The sequence below is a fragment of the Callorhinus ursinus genome, unplaced genomic scaffold (genome assembly GCF_003265705.2).
Source record: "Callorhinus ursinus isolate GAN/ISIS: 27379988/994484 unplaced genomic scaffold, GSC_fseal_2.0 scaffold2, whole genome shotgun sequence".
Classification (NCBI taxonomy): Eukaryota; Metazoa; Chordata; class Mammalia; order Carnivora; family Otariidae; genus Callorhinus; species Callorhinus ursinus.
Genome location: NW_027397064.1, coordinates 77806952 through 77827786, shown reverse-complemented (window position 1 = coordinate 77827786; position 20835 = coordinate 77806952). Strand labels below are relative to the sequence as shown.

At 36.8% G+C, this 20835-nt stretch overlaps 1 pseudogene; it reads left to right on the top strand.

Annotated features, from left to right (window-relative positions):
• Positions 1–19420: 19420 nt before the first annotated feature.
• LOC112810696 (small ribosomal subunit protein uS2-like) lies at positions 19421–20301 on the top strand (annotated as a pseudogene).
• The last annotated feature ends 534 nt before the right edge of the window (positions 20302–20835 follow it).

Sequence of the window (20835 nt, the reverse complement as noted above, 5' to 3'; positions counted from 1 at the left end):
CCTTGTAGCCCAGGGATAAATCTCACTTGGTCGTGGTGAATAATCCTTTTAATGTACTGTTGGATCCTATTGGCTAGTATTTTGGTGAGGATTTTTGCATCCATGTTCATCAAGGATATTGGTCTGTAATTCTCCTTTTTGATGGGGTCTTTGTCTGGTTTGAAGATCAAGGTAATGCTGGCCTCATAAAATGAGTTTGGAAGTTTTCTTTCCATTTCTATTTTTTGGAACAGTTTCAGGAGAATAGATATTAATTCTTCATTAAATGTCTGATAGAATTCCCCTGGGAAGCCATCTGGCCTTGGGCTTTTGTTTTTTGGGAGATTTTTGATGACTGCTTCAATTTCCTTAGTGGTTATAGGTCTGTTCAGGTTTTCTATTTCTTCCTGGTTCAATTTTGGTAGTTGATACATCTCTAGGAATGCACCCATTTCTTCCAGGTTATCTAATTTGCTGGCATACAGTGGCTCATAATATGTTCTTATAATTGTTTGTATTTCTTTGGTGTTGGTTGTGATCTCTCCTCTTTCATTCATGATTTTGTTGATTTGGGTCATTTCTCGTGTCTTTTTGATAAGTCTGGCCAGGGGTTTATCAATCTTGTTAATTCTTTCAAAGTACCAGCTCCTAGTTTCGTTGATCTGTTCTACTGTTCTTTTGGTTTCTAGTTCATTGATTTCTGCTGTGATCTTTATTATTTCTCTTCTCCTGCTGGGTTTAGGCTTTATTTGCTGTTCTTTCTGCAGCTCCTTTAGGTGTAGGGTTAGGTTGTGTATTTGAGACCTTTCTTGTTTCTTGAGAAAGGCTTGTATTGCTATATACTTTCCTCTTAGGACTGCCTTTGCTGTATCCCAAAGATTTTGAACAGATGTATTTTCATTTTCATTGGTTTCCATGAATGTTTTTACTTCTTCTTTAATTTCCTATTTGACCCATTCATTCTTTAGTAGGATGCTCTTTAGCCTCCATGTATTTGAGTTCTTTCCGACGTTCCTCTTGTGATTGAGTTCTAGTTTCAAAGCACTGTGGTCTGAAAATATGCAGGGAATAATCCCAATCTTTTGGTACCGATTGAGGCCTGATTTGTGACCTAGGATGTGATCTATTCTGGAGAATGTTCCATGGGCACTAGAGAAGAATGTGTATTCCGTTGCTTTGGGATGGAATGTTCTGAATATGTTTGTGAAGTCCATTTGGTCCAGTGTGTCATTTAAAGTCTTTAATTCCTTGTTGATATTTTGCTTAGATGAGCTGTCCATTTCAGTCAGGGGGGTGTTAAAGTCCCCCACTATTATTGTATTGTTGTCAATGTGTTTCTTTGCTTTTGTTATTAATTGCCTTATATAATTGGCTGCTCCCATGTTAGGGGCATAGATATTTACAATTGTTAGATCTTCTTGTTGGATAGACCCTTAAGTAGGATATAGTGTCCTTCATCATCTCTTATTACAGTCTTTGTTTTAAAATCTAATTTTTCTGATATAAGGATTGCCACCCCAGCTTTCTTTTCGTGTCCATTAGCATGGTAAATGGTTTTTCACCCTCTCACTTTCAATCTGGGGGTGTCTTTGGGTCTAAAATGAGTCTCTTGCAGACAGCATATTGATGGGTCTTGTTTTTTAATCCAATCTGATAGCCTGTGTCTTTTGATTGGGGCATTTAGCCCATTTACATTCAGGGTAACTATTGAAAGGTATGAATTTAGTGCCATTGTATTGCCTGTAAGGTGACTGTTACTGTATATTGTCTCTGTTCCTTTCTGATCTATGCTGCTTTTAGGCTCTCTCTTTGCTTAGAGGACCCCTTTCAATATTTCTTGGAGGGCTGGTTTCGTGTTTGCAAATTCCTTTAGTTTTTGTTTGTCCTGGAAGCTTTTTATCTCTCCTTCAATTTTCAATGAGAGCCTAGCTGGATATAGTATTCTTGGCTGCATATTTTTCTCATTTAGTGCTCTGAAGATCTCATGCCAGTCCTTTCTGGCCTGCCAGGTCCCTTTGGATAGGTCTGTTGCCAGTCTAATATTTCTACCATTGTAGGTTACATATCTCTTCTCCCGAGCTGCTTTCAGGATTTTCTCTTTGTCTCTGAGACTTGTAAGTTTTACTATTAGATGTTGGGGTGTTGACCTATTTTTATTGATTTTGAGTGGGGTTCTCTGTGCCTCCTGGATTTTAATGCCTGTTTCCTTCCTCACATTAGGGAAGTCCTCTGCTCTTATTTGTTCCAATATACCCTCTGCCCCTCTCTATCTTTCTTCTTCTTCTGGGATCCCAATTATTCTAATATTATTTCGTTTTATCATATCGCTTATCTCTCGAATTCTGCCCTCGTGTCCTGTAGTTGTTTCTCTCTCTTTTTCTCAGCCTCTTTATTTTCTGTCATTTGGTCTTCTATATCGCTGATTCTCTCTTCTGCCTCATTTATCCTAGCAGTTAGTGCCCCCATTTTTGATTGCACCTCATCAATAGCCTTTTTGATTTCGACTTGGTTAGATTTTAGTTCTTTTATTTCTTCAGAAAGGGTTTCTCTAATAACTTCCACGCTATTTTCAAGCCCAGCTAGTATCTTTAAAGTCATGATTCTGAACTCTAGGTCCAATATCGTACTAATATCCGTATTGAGTAGGTCCCTGGCTGATGGTACTATCTCTTGTTGTTTTTGCTGAGGTGATTTTTTTCATCTTGTCATTTTGTCCAGAGGAGAATAGATGAATGAGAGAACAAAATGCTAACAGGTTAACAACGTCCCCAGCAAATATACTCTATACAAATCAGAAAAGACCTGAAACCAGGGAAAAAGAAAGGGAAAGAAAGGAAAAAGAAAGAGAAAAGAAAGAAAAAAAAAACAAAAGAAAAAGATAAAAACAAAAACAGAACAATACAAAAAAACCAGAATATGATCAAATATGATCAGGCTAGTGCATAGATTAGTGCCACACACTAGATTTTGGGCATATTTTGGTCTGTTAGAAAAAAGTGCCTCCTAAAATTTTAAAGGAAGAAAGACTTATATATGTACAAAATAAAGGTTGATACAATGAAGGGATGGAAGATGACTGTAAAGATGAAAATTATAAAAGATTTTATAAAAGGAATTGATAAGATAAGTAGTTGTTTGAAAAAAGAAAGAAGAAGATTTAAAAAAAAAGAAAAACGAAAAAAAAAAGGGAGAGAATGTGATCAGGTAGGAGATTAGAACAAAGCCATACACTAATGATTTAGGGTATATTTTGATCTGTTAGAAGAAAGTGTATCTCAAAATTTTAAAGAGAGAACGACTTATATATATATGCCAAAAATAAGGGTAACTACTATGAAGGGATAAAATATGACTCTAAAAATGAAAAATAAAAAATGTTTTTTTAAAAAAGGGGATTGATAAGATGTTGGTTGAAAAAGGGAAAAAGAAAAATTAAAAAAACTGTTAAAAAATTAACTTTGAAAAACTAATGAATCATGGTAAAAAAAGCCATGAGTTCTATGTGCAGTATTCCCCTAGCGCTGGAGTTCTCCTTGATTGGTAAACTTGTTCTTGGCTTGCTGGCTGTTCGTGCTGATCTTCTGGGGGAGAGGCCTGTGTGGTTTCCAAATGTCTTTGCCAGAGGTGGAATTGCCCCGCCCTTGTCGGTCCAGGCTAAGCAAGCTGCTCAGCTTTGCTCTTAGGAGCTTTTGTTCCCTGCAAGCTCTGGTACAGCTTTGGAGGACCAGGGTGAAGATGGTGGCCTCCCAATCTCTACTCGGAGGAGCTGAGAACTCGGGGCCCCGCCCCTCAGTGCGCCCCCAGAGAAAAGCAGTCACTCCGGTCTCCCTGGTCTCCGGCTGCACTGCGTGCTCACCCGGCCTGTGACCAAGCGTTTCTATCTCTGGCACTCGACCCTGTGTGGAGTCTCCAAACCCAGCAGATCCCTGCGGTGCACTTCCGCGCCGCTCCTCCTGGGGGAGGGAGGGGAGTCTCCCCGGATCTGCCGCTTGTTGGGTCCCTGCTGGAGGAGCAGTGGCCTGACTGGGCCACAGATCACAGTTTATGGCAACCCCGAGCTGAGCGCCCCCGCCTCGATTCCGTCTCTGCAGCCGGCTTCCCCGCTCCAATACCTGGGAGCTCTGCTGCACTCAGGCACCCCCGGTCCCCCCGTGACCCCGAGGGTCCTGAGACCACACTGTCCCGCGAGGGTTCCACCCCCCGCTTAGCCACTGGAGCGGCGTCCCTCAGCGGAGCCGGCTTCTAAAAGTTCCAATTTTGTGCTCCGCGGCTCTATCACTTGCCAGAAGCGGCCGACGGAGGCCCCCTCCCCCGCCGTCTATCCTCCCGAATATCACCTCGGATTCACTTCTCTGCACGTCCTACCTTCCAGTAAGTGGTCGTGTCTCTGTTCAGAGAGTTGTTGCTACTCTCTTTTTCGGTCTCCTGTTGAGTTCGTAGGTGTTCAGAATGGTTTGATCCCTATTCAGCTGAATTCCTGAGACCAGACGAAATCCAGGTCTCTTACTCCTCTGCCATCTTGCTCCTGTTAATTAATTATTAATTAATTTCTTTGGGTTTATTCAACATGAGGTTTTCTCAGCCTCTTGAATATGTGATCTTATATCTTTTCCCAATTGAGGGAGTTTTCAGTCCTTATTTTATATGAATACTTTTTTTTGAGTTCCATTTTTTCCCTTTTCTCTTTCTGGGACTCTGATGATATGACTGTTAGCTCTTTTGTTATTATCACTTAGACTTTGTGAAGTTTTTTCAGTCTATTTTCTCACTGTTGTTCAGGTTGAGTGAATTCTGTTGATCTGTTCTCAGGTTCACTGCTTCTATCCTTTGTCATCTGCACTCTACTACTGAGCCCATCTATTATGTTTTATAATTCTATAATTTTCATTTGGTTCTTTTTTATAACTTCTTTCTGTTTTTGTTGTCGAGATTTTCTAGTTCTTCATTTCAGAAGAATTTCTAAGTGCTCTTTGAGATATTTTTATGATGGTGGCTTTAAAATGCTTGTCAGATGTTTCCAAGGTCTGATTCATTTCATCTTGGCATCTGTTGGTTGTCTTTTCTCATTCTAGTTGTGATTTTTCTGCTTCTTGGTCTGATGAGTGACATTTGGGTGTCCTGGACATTTTAGATATTATGTAATGCACCTCTGGATTCTGTTTCATACTTTTTAGCATATATTTCCCACGTTAGGTGTAGCATCAGGGCTGGGTGGGTATATCTATTCCACTTCTCAGTATGCACATGTGGGGCACTGATTCACACTGCTTTGTGGCAGGTGGGTAGAGTGGCAGTTCAATTCCTCTCTTAGCTGCCCTGACACCTTGCCAAGTGCAAGTGGGGCATTGCCTGAGCCTGACTTTTTGCTCTGAGAGGGTCCCAGCTAATGACAGAGGAAGGGAGGAGGGAAGTCAAGTGCCAACTAGTGCCACTTTTTTCTCATCCCCTCCTTTTATCTCTTGATGCCAGCTCTCTGTTGGGTCCCACTGACACTGGAGTGAGGGTATGAAGCAGAGTGGTGATGAGCCCCAATAGGCTTTGCTTGGAGACTTTTGGAGGGGGGGTCTACACCTGCTAGAAGTTCTGGGTTGGAGACTTCTGCAGGGCCCTGTGTGAGGCAATAAAGAAATCCAGGGAATTCACCTCAAGTCTCAGGGTCTTTAGACAGTTTGCCCTTCCACATTTCAGAGCCCATCTGTGATTGTTTTCATGTTATATGGATGGTGAGAGGGAGGATCTGGGAGGAAAGGGCTAATTTATCTTGGTCAGAACTGGAAGTCACCAACAATATGTTTTTTCTTTTTCTTTCTTTCTTTCTTCTGTTTTTTTTAATTTCACCAACAGTATCTTTTGAAGAACCTACGTTTTTAAATTTTATGAGATCCAAGTTATTTTTTTTCTTTCATGAATCAGATGCTACCATTAAATAAGATGTTAACTGTTGATTTTTCATAAATGCCCTATACCAGGTTTAGGAAGGTCCTTCCTACTCCTAATTTGTTGGGAGTTTTTTTTATTAGTTATGTATGTTGAATTTTGTCACATGTTTTTCTACATCTGTTGAGATGATTATATGTTTTTTCTTAATCTGCTGACGTACTTTGATTAATTTTTGAATGTTAAACTAACTTGTACTTCTGGCACAAACCCCACTTAGTCATGATGTGTTATACTTTTTAGATTTGTTGGATTTAATTTGCTAAAATTTTGTTTACAAATTTTTCATGCATATACATTAGGAATATTGGTTTGTAGTTTATTTTTTATTATTATTTCTTTGTCGGTTTTTGGTATCAGGGTTTTCCTTAGATATTACTTGGTTATATTTTCTAGACCTTCTCAATGCCCATAAACATTTCTATTTCTTGTTTCAGCAGGTCTTCTTTTGATATATTCCCACCTTGCCAACAATAATTAAAGCCTCTGATGGTTAGTAATTAACTTCAAGGTCAAGAATAAATTAGTATACATTTGAATTACAATCTTTTGATTTATAGTGGCCCAAAAATGAAGGTAATTAAATGTTACAGCATTAAACTGTGATCAAATCTTTAAGGATGAATATTCAAGTAGTTCATTTAAATAAGAAGCCTGAAATTAAAAAACTAAAATTTTTGCAGAAATTCTTCTAACTACCATTTCCACGTCAATTTTTTTTAGCTGTTTTTACTAATAAAATACTTTAGTGACCATAAAAAATACAAACATGGAACATACTTAAACTTGTTCCTTTTTTCCCCCATTGGTTTAACTATTGTGAACCAATTATGCAAAGTGTGATAATTAATTTGCATCTTTAGACAAGTGAAAGCTTTTTACAAAGGATGTTTATTAAATGTTTATTATCTCTAAGGAGGTTGGAGAAAGAAAAATAAATAAATCCATATTACTAGAAGAAATAAGGGGTTTGCAGAACAAAAGAACACAAATAGGGATTCTTTGATGCTAGCTCTGGTACAACTAGGAGAATCTGCTGTTTCTTTTCCCTGCACTACTTCTCCATGGTGCAATTCCCTTCATCTTTCATTACACTAATGCCTTAAATTTGATATTAAAAATCAGGTGATCATTAGAAACTCAATTTTTATTAAAAAATTTAAGCTAGGTATAAGATTATCTGATAAATAGAACATGAATCTTCCCTATGCTTTAAATTTTTATATTGTTTTCCCTTGCTTATAAAAAGCTTAATGCAAATCTTTAAATTTCCAGGTAGTTTTAATAGCATTAATGTTTTTAGGATTACTCTTTTCTGATATAACCTTATATGAAATGTTTCCATCTCTCAATAACTGTATTTTTCATCTCCATTCTATGCTTGATATGTGTCAGATTTAAGGGGATCCAAAATACTCTTGTGCAAGGTAATGTGATAGTATAGTATAACTTGAATGAGAGCATTACCACAAAGGAAGCTGCACTTTATCAACCTTCTCAAGTATTTTAGTAGTACAGCAGAGGAAGGGAACTTTTCTTCAGGACCTTCTCTCCTCCTATCCACTAAATCTCAGCGAGGGAACTCTTGGTGTTCCCTCAGTCTTGATTTTCAAGATAATTAATCCCTGTAAGCTTTTGGTTTTTCAAGAGTTGTTCAAAATTTTGGGCTTACCAATTAAACTCTGTTTTTAAATTTTTTTTGAATCTTTAGAATATGTATTTTCTGCCTTTATATGGCATTTGAGCAGAAGATGAGGTGTTAAGTGTGCTATCTTTATCAGATATACACTTTATTTAATATTCACAATAAGTCTGGATGGTAAGTAATGTTATATATACCTTTTTTTTTTTTTTTAATAGTAAACAGAGGATGAAGCTCCAGCTCGGAGAGACTAAGTTTCATATTCAAGATCACATAACTAATTGATAACAGAGCACATACTAAATCCAAGGCATACTTGCACCTACAACCCATGATCTTTTCTTGAACTACGGTCAAGATGGCCTAGTACCAATTTAGAAGAATGTCCAGTAGAGGTGGAGATTCATACATCATTTAAGACACCATGAAGGCTTATTCTGAGACACTTTGCAACATTATCTAAAATCATAAATGTTCAACTATGGCAGATACACAAGTGACTGTAAAATGAATGAGCATCATTTTTTTAAAAGATTTTATTTATTTATTTGAGAGAGAGACACACAGGAAGAGAGGGAACACAAGCAGGCGGAGTTGGAGAGGGAACACCAGCAGGGGGAGTGGGAGTGGGAGAAGCAGGCTTCCAGCTGGACAAGGAGCCCAATGTAGGGCTCTAACCCAGGACCCTGGGATCATGACCTGAGCTGCAGGTAGACACTTAACAACTGAGCCACTCAGGCGCCCCTGAATGAGCATCATTGTCTACTTCCATGAATTAGCAGGTTTGCTTATCAAAACTTCAGAGAAGTAAGTGAAATCTTATCTTTCTTTTTTTGCCCAATTAAAATTACATAATCAATAAACCCCAAAATTTCATAAAAGCCAATATTTTGATTTTTTACATAAAGACAGTAAAATAGAGGGAATTAGAATATTCTGAAATCTTTGGGAAAGATTAAGAGATATCTCAAATATCATCTACAACTTAAAAATCCTATTCTTGGCCAAAAGTATGGCTGTATGACCAACATTAATGGCTAGAATTTTGTATTTCTTTTTTTTTAAGATTTTTATTTATTTATTTGACAGAGAGAAAGACAGCGAAAGAGGGAACACAAGCAGGGGGAGTAGGAGAGGGAGAAGCAGGCTCCCTGCTCAGCAGGGAGCCCGATGTGGGACTCGATCCCAGGACCCCGGGATCATGACCTGAGCTGAAGGCAGACGCTTAACCACTGAACCACCCAGGCACCCCAAATTTTGTATTTCTTATACTTAAAGAAGATTTTATTTTATATTCTTTATTAAAAGAAAACCTTTATTTTTTAATCATTTGAAGGATTGATTTTGTTACCCATTGTCTTGTAGAAAAATGGGATCATAGATAGGATGGGGGAATAGTCAAGAAAATTACATTTTATTTTTTATCTCTATGCATGTGTTCATTGCCTAAAGGGTCTCATTAGCCTTTAAGTTTACCAGGCAGTCACAAAACTCTGTTTGATATGTGATTGAACACTGGTTCTCAACAAATGACATGAAAGCATCACAGAGTGTGGCAGACTCTTTGGACATCTCTCTTAGAACCTGGGAGAGCCCTTTGAAGGGTTGTAGTTGTTGCTGACAATAATTCACACTTGAAATCTATTGGGTGACTGGAGGTACCTCATCCAGAGAGGTCTGAGGGTCCCAGGGTAATTTCTTGACTGATAGATGTATCGAGTACTCACTGCTTTGCTTCCAGAAGGGAGATAGCAGCCTGGTACAATCCTAGAGTCAGACTGAGTCTAGGTGCTCCAGAAATCAATTCCTTGCTTAGCTTCTCTGACTTTTCATCTTGCTTCCTTCACTTCTGTTCTCTCCTGAGAGCACTCCCTTAAAAAATAACTTGAAGAATCTTAGTCTCAGAGTCTGCTGTTAGGGACCTAGACTTAAGACTTGTGGCAGTTTAGATATCAGAACTCACCTTGCTTGCCTATATTTCAAGATGTGCCTAGGTTCACTTTTGATCTATATAGATGCCCATATAGCCATTAAGATTGCTGGTTGTGTTACTTGATTCTGTTTTGCCTTTTCTCTATACCCTTCTTCCATTGATGGAAGAGTACTGAGGTTATGTATTATAAACATTACAAAGAATTTCTTAAGCTGTTGAATATGGAAAGAAAATGCTCATATTATTTGTATTTTTGAGGAAATTACTAAGAATATGACACATAGCAAAGTCACAATCAATGGTAATCACCTCCTTTCTTCCTGGATGCTTTTAGAAATAATTTTATAACCACTCTTCTGTCTGTTCCAGATTTTATTGTATCCCACCCATTTCTCCTGCTGGCAGCTTCTCACTGGGTTTTATGTATTTGTCAGTGTTACCTGATTAGAAATATAATAGGTATGAAACAGAAGCTGATTTTTACCCCCATCCAATGTGGACACCATTAATTTATAACAAAGCTATTTTGCCATTACTGAGAAAAGAAAAGGAAAAAAAAAAAAGCAAACAGCTGGTTTGATGGAAAAAAATCTGCCCTAATCTCTGGGGAATGAGGAGTTCAGACGTGATATAAACTGACAGAGGGTGAAAAAATAATCTTCAGGCGGGTAAGTTAGTGCGGCTAGGATGGGCAGGACAGGGTGGCATCCTGGAAAAGAGAAACACAGGGTATCCCGGGGCCACACTGTTCACTTAGAAAAGGTGACATCAGGGAATGACAATAATCAGTTTACCAGTGTTTACAACAATGAAAGAGTGCTAAAAATATAGAATTGAAGTTTTGGATATATCATATATAAAGGAGGTTCATCTGCTTAGAATCCTTTTAAGATTATTTTTCTATCTCAGTTGATATTTTCCTAAACACCAGTAGAGGCCTCCAGACACTTCATTAAGTAAATAAACACACCGTCCATACACAGGGGAAAGGATGATGCCTATTGTGTCCACTGACAAGGAGAGGGATCAAATGGAATCTTTGATGAAGGTGAATTCAGTGAGAATCAACTGTGATTAGAAGAGGCACTAAACTTTGTTGTATAACCTACTCAAATGCCCATTAAAAAAATACTTCATCTAGAATAGAAAGACATGATACATGTAATTATTGTTATTTCAGATGATGCATGTAATTATTGTTATTTTAGATCACATTTAACTAATTATCCCAATGTGGACATTTCTCTGTTAACAATTTATCATGTCAGTAAGACCATTCTTTCAAGAGACCTAACTTGCCCAGTATTCTTGGAATCAAAACATTGTAGTTGAAGAGGATGGCCTCAAGGTAATCTGTGAACCCCAACCTGAGTTATTTGGCCAGTAATACTTTTCTGTCTCAAGTTTTGAACTGAGCATGGTTATAAAGGAAAAGTTTGGGAAATAGTTACTAGCCATGAAAGCTTTACAGAAAATACAACTAACTCAATAAAGAACCTACTAATGAGCAGTCTAAAGCTCCTCTTTTTTTTTTAAGATTTATTTATTTATTTGAGAGAGTGAGGGCGAGTGGAGAGAGAGGCAGGAGAGAATCTTCAAGCAGACCCCCCGCTGAGCACAGAGCCCACCTATGCCTTGGCGGGGCTCAGTCTCAGGACCTGTGAGATCACGACCTGAGCCAAAACCAGAGAGTCCAGTAGGATGCTTAACTGACTGAGCCACCCAGGCTCCCCACTCTTCTTTTATTTTTAAGTGTATGTGCATTTACATGTGTGATTGCAAATAAGCAACAAGATTTACATGCCTATTGTTGATTAATCACATATTTTCCCCCTAAGTTTTAATGAATAATCACAATTAGAAATCACCTAGGTCCTGTAATGCCCTAGGACATCTGCTACTTCTGAGGTAAAACCATCAGATTCTGTGAATCACTGATAAAATCCGCTCAGCCCCAACCCCTTATTAACTGCTTTAAGAAACTCCAGCAGCTTCATTATATATTAGACACTTCTCTGACTCTACCTTTAGCTGACAGTATAAATACATTCATTTTGCTGTCACATTAATTGATTTTAGCTAATTAGAAGCATTTTTTTTTTTTTGGTCTTAATTTGATAAGGAAGTGTGAATGCATTTTTCCCCCACAGCAGGTTTGTTATTTGCTGGGGTGTTAGGAGAGTGTTAATTAGGCACAGTTCTGTCAGGTTGACGGTTCTAAACAGCATTCACCACACAGACTAAAATGGGCAGGGCGGAAGCTGAGTTTTGGCCACCAGTGTGATTTGTCGGAGTAGGTTAGCTACCTCTGGAATAGGAATCTGCCATAGACGAATATGTGTATGCCAGGGAAGCACCAAATCTGTCCTTTCCTTCCACAAATGCTCCTCATAGCTGAGGTCTCCCTTTTCCCCATTTCAGAACCTCTCAGGAAGCTGTCTTTCTTCAGTCACTGTCATTCTCTCCCAACCCTCCAGCAACCAGTTTTGTGTTCATCCTGACCCTTCTTAATTTTAAGGCAAAAGTCACGGTTTTTGAAAATTCACTGGCCCTGAAGTATTTGCAGAAGATCTTTTGAGCCCTTTGGGCCCAGAGATTTCTTTGTTCAGTCTCTTCGGCTGAAGGCATAATGGGGCTGACTGACTGCTGTCGGCCAGGAGCAGTGAAGCAAAGGGAAACAGAGCCGTTGAGATTCCTGCTAGGAGCTTGTTTGTAAATGGAGCCCATTCAGTGTCTTTTGTCTATTTGTGAGGCTTTTGGTAGGGAATGTATAAAAAGGGACTTGAAACAAGTAACCGTTTAGGAAAGGAGGAGAAGGGATGTTTGACAACATCATTTTCAATTTTGTGAGAAATGCTCATTTATATCATATGAATTTTCTGTGAAGATGCATGCAGTTGTTCTCTAAGGCATGTGCTTTGTATTTCCTTTGTTTTCTCTTGCAGCTTTACACTAACCCTTAACCATTTCTCTCCCATCCTGCTTGTGACCAATCTATAAATAATAGGAGCAAATAAAATCATCTCTGAACATCCTCCAGTTATTACATTCTAGCATTTTGATTCTGCAAATCAAACCTCAAATGTTAATCTCACTGCCAAAATACCTTTTTAAAATCTTCATTGGAAGTATCTGCTGTTGTCTGCTGTTTACAACTACCTTTGAGTCACAGAATATATGTGTCTAAAAGAGGATGGAGGGAGGAACCCTTAACAGAATGACGAGCTCTCTGACAGAAGTATTGATAGAGTGGAAAGAATATATTTGGAGACTCCATTCATCTATTGGTTATAAACTTGTTTACTTGGTTTTGTGAGTCTTACTTGTCTTCATAAAATGAAGATATTAATACCTATTCTGCATAGTTGTCATTATTAAATGTATTTTTCTTTTGTCATCCTAGTGTTCATCGTGGTCCTTGTTAATTTTAAAACAAATGTCACAATCATTTAACAATGGTTAGCAAATAACAGGTGTTTGCTTATGTGACTGTTGTCTGTTGTCCCCCATTACTATAAGCTCCATGAAGCTGATGTATATGTCTCATTTCAACACTGTGTCCCCAGCTCCTGGCATGTGGCAGACATTCAATAAACATTTGTTGTATAGCTGTGAAATGTCAGCTATGATGGCACCTAATATTGATATGATTGTAATTTTTTGTAGTTAAAATTTACTAGCTAAAATCCAGCATAAACACAAATTATATAAAAACAAAAGCAGTATTTATATTTGTATTTGAAGTAAGTCTGAAAATGAATTGTGTAAGCTCGCATCTCAAGAATACAGGAAAAAAACAAATCAAAGCCAAAGAAAGTAGAAAAAAGGAAATCCTAAAAATAAGATCAGAAATCAGTGAAATAGGAAACAAATAGGAAATAGTGAAAATCAACAAACAAAAGGTAATTTTACTAATCAAATTACTAATAAAATTCCTAAATCTTTAACAAAATTGACCAAGAGAAAAGAGAGAAAATGAAACATTACCAGTGTGATAGAATAAAAAAAGTGGTTACTCTGCGGCACCTGGGTGGCACAGTTGGTTGAGCATCCAACTCTTGGTTTCAGCTCAGGTCGTGATTTCAGGGTCGTGAGCATGGAGTCTGTTTTGGATTCTTTCTTCCTCTCCCTCTGTCGCCCCTGCTCATTCTCTCTCTCATCCTCTCTTTCAAATAAATAGATAAATCTTAAAAAAAAGTAGTTATTACATGGATACTAAAAAGTTTAAAAAGCAATATTGAGAAAACTTTAGACATCTACCATGTAGATGAAATTTTAAAATTTTACAAAAAATAATTACCAAAAGTGATACCATTTAATCATCTATATTTTGAGGAAATTGAAAATATTATTATGAAAACCTCCCAGAAGAAAATTCCCAAGACTAAATGTCTTCCTCATGAATGCTTCTTAGTATTTATAATGAGTGAACTTGTAAAAACCATTCTAGAGTATAGAAGAAGAGGAGCACTTCTTAACATATTTTATGAAGTCAGCATAACCTTGATACCAAAATTTGACCAGGACACTACAAAAAAGGGAGAATTAGTAACCAAACATATTCATACGTGAATAATCTTTAAAAATTAGTAAATATTATATAACAATATTTAAATCCCCATGATTTATATATAAAAAATCTTTAATGCGGTGATTTAACAATGAGATATCAGTCAATGTCACAATTATGTTTATAGCAACACTATTTTTAAGTTGTATACTGGAAACAATCCAAATGTCCTTTAACAGAATAGGTATATAAATTGTGGTATGTTTATAAAATGAAATACTATACAGCTATGAGAATAAATGAACTCTAACTAAATGCAAAAAAACACAAGACAGAACATAGGTGAATATCACAAAGATAGTATTGAGCAAAAGAAACCAAAGTATTATAAATCAGATATTGATTAAGCTTGGATGGAGGTAGTAGTGACTGGGAGGAGGCAGGAATGAGGTTGGAAATTGTTTTTTCTTGATATGGGTGACTATAACTTAGATGTGTTCAAAAGTGAAAATTCATGAACATATTCAATTATGATTAGTGCACCTAGATGAATGTTTATAGTACTTCAAAAAGTTCGGATGATGCCACACACACACAAAATGTAATAATGTAGCCAAATACTTGACCTGCAAAGCTTAGCATGGTCTGTGGCAGCATACTCCCATCGTGACCACAGTAGTGTTAAGCAAATTGTATTTAGTATAAAGTAAGGGGAAAGATTATGTAAATGCAATAACTAAGTTGCTTAGTCTGGACATCAAGTGCTCATATAAATGTATAAATAGATGAGTCCATAATATGAATATTGCTCTTTTTACTTATTCTTTTTCCTCTTAGGGGTTTACACTGTAATCATTCTTCAGCGCTAGTAAATAAAAAAATATCATTTTTTAATGTCCAAAGAGCATTTTATTACATAGATATATTAAAATCCATTTAAAAATTACCTTTGTTTGAACATTTTAGGTGGTTTTCAAATTACTGCTATTCTGAACAGTGCCTCAGTGGTCTCCCTTTACAATGACTGGAGTGCTCTGCTTCTGGCAACCTGTCATATGCATTCCATTTTATCATTGTTCACTGCCAGGTGCACACAATTCACATGGCAGAGAGCAAGGCCGTCCCAGTATTCTTAATCATTCCTGAACTCTTCTTTCCCAGAATGGTATCTCATAAGCCTATTCTAAAATAATGTTCTTTGAGACCACTCCTGATTAGAGATGTTAGAAGGTCTAGGTAAAGAAACAATTCAAACTTTATTACCTTAAGCTCTGCTGTATTCTTTGAGGAGGCTGGGATGTTATGGTGCAGTTTGTTCTGGAACTTTCCAATAACTAACATTTTGCATATTTTTTAACCTAAAAATGAAGTGCTCATTTTGTGAGTATATTTTTTTTAAGATTTTATTTATTTATTCATGAGAGACAGAGAGAGAGAGAGAGAGAGAGAAAGCAGAGGGAGAAGCAGGCTCCCCGCTGAGCAGGGAGCCCGATGTGGGAATCACGACCTGAGCTGAAGGCAGACGCTTAACCATCTGAGCCACCCAGGCACCCTTGTGAGTATATTTGAAATTCCTAGTAATGCCTCAACTTTTCAGGCTTTCTTATTCGAATAGAACCAAATTCTGCTTAAAAGAAAATGAAAGAAAGAAAAAGGAATAGAAGAATAGCTCTGAAAACATACTGTTCCTCATTTTTCTTGACACTGTATTTCCATCTAAATGAATGCGCATTATGCTTTCAAAGTGGTAAATAGATGTTCATAATTCATTAATCCGTAGTTCAAAAGCAAGGACAAATGTTATTTCTAGGCCACCATTTATTTAAAGGAGAGTAAAAGAATGTGATTCTGACTTCACTGCAGTGAGATTATTCACAAAAGAAAAACAAAATGGCCCTTCTTCACATGAGATGGAACATCTACACTGGCAAACACAGCTGACTCTTTGCCATAGCTCTCTAAGAGAGAATAAGAGAAGATAAATCCACTGAGAGAGGGGCACAAAGCCAACTCAACCAGAGACTCAAATCCTGTAAAACTTGATTTGAGTCAAGCAAGGAGGGAAATTTCCTCTTCAAAATACACGGTAGATGGCATCTCCTTCCTTTAAAATGTTTAGGTAAGATAAGCCAGTTCGTAACAATATACAGTGTCACTTTCCCAGGAAAATATGTCTTAGGGAATGACTGATTCAGTTTTCTTTTGTTAAATAAACTTTAAGTGGTCTCACATCCATTTCTTTCCCTTCAATCTGTCACTTTACACTGGTTTATAATGAATTCAATCTGCTTGTATGTGTAAGTAAAAATTCATAAAAACAAAACTAGTAGACTTGGGGGGACATGTGGTGTCATGTATTTTTATTTTTCCATGCCTTTGAGAAAAGTTCTTGTTGATTTTGTACTCTAATACCAGGGTAACTTTGAGTAGCCATGATTTGAGGATAATTTGCTTTGATATTCTTGTGTACTGACATATTTGCTAAAGAGTGTTTTTTTCTTCCCTTTAAAATTGTTGACTACATAAGATAGAGATAGAGCTGCTTCAGAATCCACAGAAAGGTGACAAAATAGTAGGATAAATGCACTAATTGTTCCTCAAATAAAATCTCTGAAAAAAATTTAAATGAACATCTGTTTGAAGAATAGAGCTATTAAAGGGAATGTTCTGCACAAACAATATGCCACGCAGAATAGTTGTACAATAATGCTGTGAAATTGTTTAATTAACTCTTAAAAGAGGGAATCTAGTACAGGAAATGTATGCAGTGCACTCTGGAGATATTTGACAGTCTTTAAGAGCAGATGTGATTATGATTATAATTATTTTAGTAAATTGAACCGTAATTTCTCTTTCTGTTGTAAAATAAGGTGCGGTATATTATGAATCCTAAGTAAAAAAAAAAAAACTTAAAACATAAGAAATTCATGCAAATCATGACTTTTGTTAAAGCTAAAGTATTGCTATCATCAGCTTTTTAAATTGAGGTTTACCTTTGTAAATACACTTGAGAAGAATAAGTTTTCAACATGTAACTAGGTCGAATTTTAGGTGTACTTTGTGGAAATTGGTTTCAATATTTTGTAGATCTGACTTTCACCATAGATTTGGATTATAAAACAGTATTTTTATCTCTTATTTATAATATCAATTATTTATTTATTATATATAAAATCATGGTGCGTAGGAGTATGGAGTAATTTTATTTTATTATCAGAGAAACTCTATCAGAGACCCTATAGTACTGAACATGAAGGCTACAAGAGTTTTTCTTTTCTCTTTCTTTTATGTGTGAGGTCAACTGGTTTGACTGGTAGTGGATTCATTGACTACCATTATCTATATTAAGTTTGTTTGATATTACTATGCAAGTTTATTATATCTATGCCCTTCTACTATTTTTCACTCTTATTCATTTTGGAAATTGTGTATTTATATATTCATAACTTTAATCAGTAATTATAGGAATGTTACATTTTCTGTATATTGCCTTTATCACTCGTATTAACTAAAATTACTGCTAGAAGGAAATTAATCAGACAAATTAGTGTGCTTATTCATGAAACCTAGATTATAGTAAACCCCAAGATTAAGACTAATGAAACAATTATTTATTTAATCATTATTAAAAATGAGAACATTGCTCAGATATTTGACAGTAACTGCAGCAAGCTTTGAGAGGAGACAAATGAATGTGTTTTTCTTGACTGCTCTTTCATGAAAGCAAGATTATTATCACCTTCTGGGAGTTTTGCTTTCATATTTGATATTTTCCCTGGGAAAGAAAGTCTCTCCTTACTAGAAAAAGAGAAAGTTTAATTTCTCCAATAGACTTCTCTCTTTGAAACTTAAGCTATTCTGACTCTGACTTTTCAAAATTTAAGATGTACATGAAAGTGTTCTTAAGTCAAGGCTATAGACACTTATGGGCACGATAACATTAAATACCATACTAGACGTATAAATATTTGCTTAAAGTATTCCTTAAAACAAATTGAAAAAAAATTTAAGTTAAACATGTATTAAAAAGCAAAAGGTATTATAGCACTAATAATAAAAATCCATAATCCTCCATATCTACATGTTATGTCAGCAGCTTTCTGGTGCCCAATGACAATCATATTTAATCATGCCTGTTTTTAGGTCTTCTAGGTAAATCCTTTAATGTACTGCTTTTCTTATTTCTCAATTTAGACATCAGCAGAAAGTTAGTGATTTTCTGCTATGATAGCTAAAGATTTTATTCACACTCTTCCCATATTTTATTCCCTCTCTGTCTAAAAAGTTCTGGGTTAGTAACTTTATTAGGTACTTTTGCTAATCTAAAATGTTATATTAAAAATATCTATTTCTTTTTGTATCAAGTCCAAACACTCTTGATTCATGATGTTGTAAGGTAAAAATTTCAACATTCCTAACACTTCCTTACTCTGCTTTCTACCATACTTGGGTTGTTGGACAAAATAGTGGATGAAATTTGAATTTTACATTTGAATTTTAAGTAAACAACTAATTTTTTAGTATAAGTCTGTCCCAACTTTGTATGTATTCATTTTTCAGTAGATAACATGATATTTGATTAATTAGACTTGAGAAAGAAGAATATAATGGGGGGTACAAAAAATAAGATAACCAATTTACCTGTGTAACCCCCAAAATCGTAGGAGTTTGGGGCACCAGATACTTCTCAATTGGGCTTAGGAGACAAAGCTAAAATAAAAAAGATTGGTGAGAGGAATGTTTTATCTAAGGAGTAGCTAGACTCCCAGATCACCTCCCAAGCCATCATAGCCAGGCTAAATCCCAAGTCAGAAGAATTTCCCAGCAGAGGAAATGAAGTTTCCATTTCTGGCAAAGTTGATCTAAAGAGACTGTTAACTCGGGGACAATAAGCAAAACAAGAATAGGGTGTAGCCCTGAATTGGAAGCAAGCAGATTGAGTGAAAATCTCTGTTCTGTACTTTCAGCCTTCTTTAAGCTTTTTGACTCTTGGAATGCTGATGGCAACACCATTGAGAAGTAACCTAAAGAGTTCCCACCCTGGGCTCAAAAGACTGACCCAAAACAAAAGGTTTGCAAAACTATCATTAGGACATCTCAAGTGAAGTAGCATGGTCCCCTCTTCTTTGCTCATGGTGAGAGCTATCAATCCAAAGATTTTTTTCCTCCCCCAAACAGAGTTTTAGGACCTCACATTTAAATCTAAATTGCCAACCAGGGAAAATCAAACATTGGAACTTCCTAATGCAGAAGGCAAAGACCAAAATAAACAAGTAGGAAAGGGAGACTCAGAGGATACAAAGTTGATAAAGGAAAGACAATAAAACTTAAAAAACAAAGAGCCTTTACATGCTACCTGGGTAGGGGTCATACAGCCTTGTTTTGCATTCCCGTCGTAACTTAAAGGGAAACTTTTATGATGTCCAGAGTCCATGATGTTCTGAAAATAAAGGAGGAGGATATCCTCAAATTCCTTACAGCAGGAACCCACTTAGGTGACACCAACCTTGATTTCCAGATGGGACAATACATCTACAGAAGGAAAAGTGATGACATCTACATTATAAATCTGGAGAGAACCTGGGAGAAGCTTCTACTGGCAGCTCATGTCATTGTTGCACTGAAAACCCAGCTGATGGCACTGTCATATCATCTAGGAATACTTGTTAGTGAGCTGTGTTGAAATTTGCTGCTGCTACTGTAACCACTCCTATCACTGGCCACTTTACTTCTGGAAATTTCACTAATCAGATCCACACAGCCTTCCAGGAGCTGAGACTTCTGATGGTTATTGATCCCAAGGCTGACTATCAGCCTCTCACAGAGGTGTCTTATATCAACCTGCCTACCATCGCTGTTAACACAGAATTTCCTGTGCACTATGTGGACATTGCTATCTCTTGCAACAAGGGAGCTCACTCAGTGGGTCTGATGTGGTGGATGCTGGCCCAGGAATTTCTACACATGTGTTGCACCATTTCCTGTGAACAACCATGAGAGGTCAGGCCCGATCTCTTCTTCTACAGAGATCCTAAAAAGATTGAAAAGGAAGAATAGGCCTCTGCTGAAAAGGCTATGACCAAGGAGGAATTTCAGGGTGAATGGACTGCTCCAGCTCCTGACTTCACTGCTACTCAATCTGAAGTCGCAGACTAGTTTGAAGGTATGCAGGTGCCCTCTGTGCTGATTCAGTAGTTCCCTACTGAAGACTGGAGTGCTCAGTCTGCCACTGAAGACTGGTCTACGGCTGCCACTGCTCAGGCCACTGAATGGGTAGGAATAACGACTGAGTGGTCTTAAGTTGCTCTTCCACAAAGGCAAACAAAATGGAAATAAGGTTGACAGAAAATAAACAGTTCCTAAAAAAAATAATAAAAGAAAAGAAAAGAAACTGCAAGTAAAGTTCTCGGTAAGATAAGACATTGCATTTGAAACAAAAACAGGATATTTTCGCAAAGGAGCTTCTCTTGAACAAGAAAGAACGCTTTCAAACCACAAGCAGGTTAAGAATAAACCTGAAAATCAGTAGGATGTTTGGAGTATATATTTGAGGCAGTCTTCCCAGAGGTAACATCAGAGGACAAAAGGTGAAAAATTGGAAGAAAAGTTAAGAAAATAATATTTTTCCAAAAGGTACAACCAGTGAATAATATGAATTCCAAAAAAGAGAACAGAACAAAGTGTAAAAAATTATGAAGTAATACGTTTCCTAAAACTGATGAGCATAAGTTTTGAGACTGAAGAGTTCATGAAGAAAAAAAAATCAACAAAAAAGCACTAACACTGGAGAAATGGGTCATGAAATTTCAGAACATCAGTGATGAAGAAAATAAA